Source organism: Orycteropus afer, unplaced genomic scaffold, assembly GCF_000298275.1.
Source record: "Orycteropus afer afer isolate SDZICR_OR568_19922 unplaced genomic scaffold, OryAfe1.0 scaffold00043, whole genome shotgun sequence".
NCBI lineage: Eukaryota > Metazoa > Chordata > Mammalia > Tubulidentata > Orycteropodidae > Orycteropus > Orycteropus afer.
Genome location: NW_006921630.1, coordinates 7,486,932 through 7,493,484, shown reverse-complemented (window position 1 = coordinate 7,493,484; position 6,553 = coordinate 7,486,932). Strand labels below are relative to the sequence as shown.

At 41.1% G+C, this 6,553-nt stretch overlaps 1 protein-coding gene and 1 pseudogene across 1 annotated transcript in view; both read right to left on the bottom strand.

Moving 5' to 3' along the window:
• Positions 1-6,553, bottom strand: part of XPR1 (xenotropic and polytropic retrovirus receptor 1) — a 324,974-nt gene that overhangs the window by 240,511 nt on the left and 77,910 nt on the right. The window lies entirely within an intron of this gene.
• Positions 622-2,675, bottom strand: LOC103194263 (annotated as a pseudogene).

The window sequence follows — 6,553 nt, the reverse complement described above, 5'->3', positions numbered from 1 at the left end:
AGTCGGGGCCGACTCGGTGGCAAATAACAATAACAACAACAAGTCAGCCTTATATGTGTGGTTAAGGGCCCATGCATAATTTGGTATGCATCAAATGTCCAGTGCTCCAATTTAAGTGGAAAAGTTCCTTCCATCATCCTTTCTTGGGAAATATTTTAGTTTTGTCAATTACCATTCAATAACACTAGGGCTGATTTGAAGATTTTATGAAAATGTCAAAAAGTCAATCTTGCTTTTTCAAGCCACTTCAACCCATGGAGATATTATCACCCTATAAGGTATATGTTTTACTCCTAACCAAGGGTGAGGAATCTGAGTATCATGTGCAAGGCTCAAGATAACACTTAGGACAGAACATGCAGAGTAAAAATAGCTTCCTTCCATATCCAGGTAATATAAAGCTGACAACTGTAGTCCTGTTTTTATGGGATGAAAACAGTCCCTTTACAGTAAGTTTCCTGAAAGGGAGAACAAATAGATAATAACTCTTCTAGTAACATTATAGTACACTGGCCCGTGTGTTTTTGGCGATTAAACATAATCCTGTGAATCAGATTAATTCACTTGCTGAGTGTTCATTTGCGGCATCCCTCTGTTGGGTCTTGGGGGCCCTCCACGACCTCATGGGGCTCCCTGTGGTCTACTCTGCCCAGAGCCTCGCTTAAAATTCTACTGATATCCATCCTGCCGATAGCCAGAGTCCCAGGGAGCACTGAATTGAGACTCCGTATAACCACTGCTTGAAGTGTTAGAGAATGAAGAGTGGTAACCATCGTATCCTCTTCTGAATCCATTGCAGGACCTCAGTATCCATTCATCAAGCCTCTAGCACCACAGGAACCTCCACGAGATACACCACGGCTATTGTAATAGGGTTGATTGCCACGTGGAAATCCAGTGTTCTGCTGGGGAAACTGCTAGTCGTTACAAGTTACTTGATGGGGCCAGTCCTGAGAACCATGGTAAGGGTCAACCACTGTTTGAAGCTGTTCTTGCTGAAGCTCTATTTGTTCTACCTGGTGAGGTTGACTGGAAAAGCTCTGGTTATAACTGGCTTGGTACTGATTTTGCTGCTTTAAGGTTTCTGGTTCATTAACAGGAGGAACTGAGACATTCATATTGAACACCATCTGTGTGGACTGGAATGGAGCTACATTTACATCGATCGCACTGCTGTGTAAAGGTTTGCTTGTCCCAGCTTGGAATACCTGAGAATACCTTGGAATACCTGAGAATAACTTGGAATACCTGAGAAGGGATGCTGCTGCTATATTCTGGTCTGTATTTAAAGAGATTGTTGCCTGATCTGGTCAATTGGTTCTTTTTGTGGTCACTGCTCTGCAGCATGGGAAGGCTGGTATGAGGGCTGAAATGATGTGTACCCCTCACTTATGGATGAAACTAAAGGAGCCTGTGTAGCTTCTGGCTGTACAGGAACTTGATTAGGTTGAGCAAGTCTAGATTCAGAATGAACTGGAGGACAAACCAGCTGGGGCATGTCCATGTTTTGTGTAGGATTCATGGGTTGTGCAGATACAATAGCAGGATCAAGTATCTGGTTTTCAAAATCCAACACTGAATCCTTTATGAAATTATAGGGCCCCTGCATTTGCGCCATGAAGTCCTATACTCGTAGTCTTCTCACAAGAGGATCTGCCTGAGCCACTGGAGTCAAAGAGTGGGGCTCTGGTACTGAAGGAGATGCAGCCTGTGGTTGCTGCTGGAGTGCATTTATCACCTCAAGTGTTTTGACCATCCACTCATCTACTGGCTCTTTTTCACCACTGCTGAACTGTGTTTCTGCCATGAACTGTCTATTTACATACTCTGTTGATTCAGCTTCACAGTGTATTCTTCTGCTGCCTTCAGTTCAGCTTCAGCTACTTGGTCTTCAACTGTGGGTGCTGAGGCTGCCTCTTCTTCCTCACATAATCCATTTTGGTGGTTGTGGGTACTGTCAAAGTACTTTGACTGAAAAACACACGCAACAATTTCCATTAGAGCTTTATAGGTTGTTCCACATACAGATTTTTTTCTTCCCTTCTAGCAAGTCCCACAGGTGAACAGAGGCATGTTCATACTGCTTGTTCAATCTCAAGCTCATGTCTCATTCAGGGTCCACTAACTTGTAGAATTCATCCAACAATGACAATTCCTCTTCAGACAGTGTCAGCACTCCATTCAAACCTTGTTTCAAGTCAGTTTACACTTCATCATCTCATAACTTGTCCAAAACATATTGCAGCTCAAGTAGTTTTTAAATTTTTCTATTCTGCTTCTTCTCTCATAAGCTGCTCCCGATGTGCTGTCTTTATTGTTTTCCGAATATCCTGACTCTGTAATTATTTTGGAAATTCCAAGATACTTGTGACTACCTGGTACTTAGATACGGCGTTCAGTTGATCTTGAGTAAGCCTTTCCCCTATGTTCATTTGTTCCTGGTAATCATCAAGCTTGCCCTTTTTCTTCTCCAGATTCCAAAATTTTTTGTTGTTCACTCCGAGAATCGGCTTCATGGCCTCAGTCTGGACAGTGCCAGTACCAGTTGCGGGGTGCTGGGAAGCCGGTGCAGCTGCCCTGGCCCCCGTCTCATTTCCGGAAGAACATGACAGGGGTGGTGGTCCGGACAACTTGCTGCCGCTGTCGCTGCCACTGTGGCTGATGGCTAAGGGCATCTTTAGACAGTGAGAGAAGAAAAAGTGGGAGGAAAGACAAGAGCGGATAGTCAGGAGATGGACGGGGCAAGATGCAGGACAAAACATGCAGCACTTAAGTTTTATATACATTTTTTGGTTATTAGATTCTGGTCGAATATATAGTTTCTGAAGATATTCTCCCAGTTGGAAACTTGTATTTGCACTTTTTCCATAAAAGTCTTTTGATGAACAAAGTTTTTTACTTTTATGAAGTCTCATTTACTTACTTTGTCTTTTGCTGTTTGTGCTTTCATTATTATATTATGTTATTACAGTAGATATATATATATAGTTCTATATATAGATACAAAGTTGAAAGTCGAGCCTGACTGCATTGCCCTTGCTTGTTTTTCTAAGGATTTTATGCTTTTAGTTTGTTTGCACATTTAGGTCCTTAATCTGTTTTGAATTTGTTTTTGTGAGCAGCGTGAGGCACAGATTCTGTTTCTATGAAATACTAGTTTTCCAGCATCATTTATTGAAAAGACTATCCTCTCCCCATCAAATGGACTTAGCAACCTTGTCAAAAATCAGTTAACCCTAGATGTGTGGGTTTATTTCTAGACTCTCAATTCTATTCCATTGGTCTATGTGTCTGTTATCATACCATTACCAAGCTGTTTTAATTACACAGTGTACAGTGTGTTTTAAAATCAGGAAGTGTGAATCCTTCTACTTTGTTCTTCTCTTTCAACATTGTTTTTAGCAATTTTGGGCCTCCTACCATTCCATATAAAGTGGAGGACTGGTTTTTCTATTTCTATAAAGAAGGCTGTCGGAATTTTGGTCAGGATTATGTTGAATCTATACGTCATTTTGGGTAGTACTGACGTCTTAACAATATTAAGTCTTCCAATCCATGAACATGGAACATCTTCCCATTTATTAAATCTTCTTTGATCTCTTTTAGAAGCTCTGGTGGTGTAGTGCCTAAGGCATTTGACTACTAACCTGAACGCTGGTGATTAAAACCCACCAGCCACTCCTCGGAAAGAAGACTGGGCAATCAACTTCGGTAGAGATACTGCCTTGGAAACCCAAGAAGGGGTCACTATGAGTCAGAACTGACTCAACAGCAGTGAGTTTGGGTTGTTTTTTTTTTTAGTCATGGATTCAATTGTGCTCCCCCAAAATTGTGTCAACTTGGCTGGGCCATAATTCTCAGTGGTTTAGCAGTTATGTAATGATGTAATTTAGCAGGTATGCAATTGATATAATCATCCCCCATGATGTGATCTGATGAGATAAGCTAGTCAGTTAAAGAGGATTAGGGTAGGATACAACACTCTTACTCAGGTCATAGTCTTGACCAAAAACGGGAGTTCCCAGGGTATAGCTTGGATCACCTTTTACCTTAAAAGAGAGAAAAGGAGAGATAAGCAGAGAAAGAGAGACCATAATACCACCAAAAAACAAAGAGCCAGGCAGAGTGTGTCCTTTGGACCCAGGATCTCTGCACTGATAACCTCTTAGACCCAGAGGAAGAGTAATGCTAAAACACATGGAGATGTCAGCCCGCAAAGGATCAAAGGAAACAAAGACTTTTCCCTAAAGCAGGCAGAGAGTAAAAGCCTTCCCTCAGAGCTGCCACCCTGAATTTGGACTTCCAACCTCCTGAACTGTGAGAGAGTAAATTTCTGTTTGTTAAAGTCATTCATTTGTGGTCCTTCTGTTACAGCAGCACTAGATCACTAAGACAGCTACTTAAGACAAAACTCAAGGTGCAGGAAAAAAGGAGAATAAAAGGAGATAAAGACAGCATTCAAAAAACTAATCTAGGTGTATCTAACATATTTTTCCTTCATAACACGTTAAAAGTTTAAGATCTTGTCTCGAACTTTGGTGATATCTGCACATGCTACATTATTTTATAGATATATGTTAACAAAAGCCTAGAAATAAAAACTCAATTAATTTTTTAACAAGCATAAAGGAAACGCAGAAATTATTACCACTTAAATTTAGCAACACACAGAAGACAGTAAATTAACACAGAACCTAAATGTAAATGAGACAAAATTATAATCCCTTTCATTATTTTTTCTAACTTCAATACATATAGAAGACTATCTCCTTAGCAAATATAGGGTTTGGCAGAAGATACTTCTACATATATATTTGTATGTGCTGCAAATATAGCCACGTATAGTAAAGCATAAAGACAGCAAAGTTATGAAAACTTCTTAGCCCTAACCAAACACCTTGAGAAACGGAGTCATTGGGCTTGAGGGCTTAGGATCATAGTCTTGTAGGATATCCAGGTCAACTGGCATAACATAGTCAATAAAGACAATGTTTTACATCCTATGTCAGTAGATAGCAACTGGGGTCTTAAAAGTTTGCAAATGGCCATGTAAGATACAACTACTGGTCTCTTCCTGTCTAGAGAAAAGGTGAGTGAAGAAAATAAAAAACTCAAGGAAACAATTAGTCCAAAGAACTAATGGACTACATGAGCCACAGCCCCCACAAGCCTGAGATCAAAAGACCTAGATGATACCATTACCAACTGCTCTTCTTGGGATCACAATAGAATGTCTTGGATACAGTGGGAGAAAAATGGAGAACAAAAATCAAAATTATAAGAAGACCACACTTGGGAGAGTTCCAGCAAGATGGCGGACTAGGCAGAAGGACGACACAGACCCTCTTCAACAAAGAAAAGGGAAACCAATTAACACAGACACAGAAGATAATCTTGGACCCCTGAGCCTTGAAGGGAAGGATACAAAAGTGGAACAAACCCCAACTAGCAAAAGAATTTGCATGAAAATACCAAAAAAGGAGACACACGGAGCTGTGGTCTGTCAGTGGCCTGAGCGACCATGACGGCACAGACAGCTTGGAGATTCGCGAGTGGTGGCAGGACCTAAGAATTAACCTAAAAAACACCCTGCTAGCCAGGGACTGCACGGAGGACTGTGCACGGTGGCTGGGGAACAAATGGAGAAGGTAAAGAGAAACGTGGGCTGAGCTGTGGACTTTTGCTGGGCCGGAGGGCACCACCATTTTGAAGGTTTAAAAAGCGGCTTGACTATTTTGGATATTCAAAGAGATAGCGCTCTCGCAGATTTCTGGGCCTTAAGAAGACGTGCTGCTTTCCAGCAACCCCAAGGACACTCAAGGCTTGCAAGACTGAAAAGGTATGACATTCTTCTTGTTACTACACTCTATACCCACTTGGTGAACGGAGGTGTGGCCATCCCCACTCCCACCTACCTTCTGGGCCCACAGGAACTCTACCACAGTCTGTGTGCTCAGACAGAGCCTGGGAGCTCTACCCAGTCCTCCACCGATTTTTTCTTTTTTGCTTTCTTTTTCCCGGTGATTAGTTTGCTTCTATTTGTCCATTTCAAACCAACTAATATTATTAATACTTTTGTCCTCTTTATTATTATTCTTAATCTTCCCCTACCAGGTCCTAGGTTTCAACATTTTTTTCTTTTCCCTGTGCATGGTTGAAATTCTGCGCCCCCCAATTTAAGGTTTTTTTTTTTTCCTTCCCCCCTTTTTTTTCTCATGACTAACCCCATTCCTTGTTTTTCTTTTTGCATTCTTCCTGTTTTTTTCTTCATTTATTATTCTTCTTCCCTACTTTTTTTCTTTTCTTCTTAGTGGCCTATCTCCAGATATTGCAGGTTTGCTTGATTTTTCTTCTTTTTTTCCCTTTTCTCTTTTGTTGGTTACTGTTCTTATATGATTCCATGGGGTGTTTTTCGTCCATGGGCTTTTAGTTTTTTGATGGTTATTCAATTGTAATTTGTGTCTAACTGAGTGGGAGACAACAATAGTCCTCATAAGACACAACTACACCCACACCTCCTGTGACTTCACTTACTGAGCGAGAGCCACTTCCT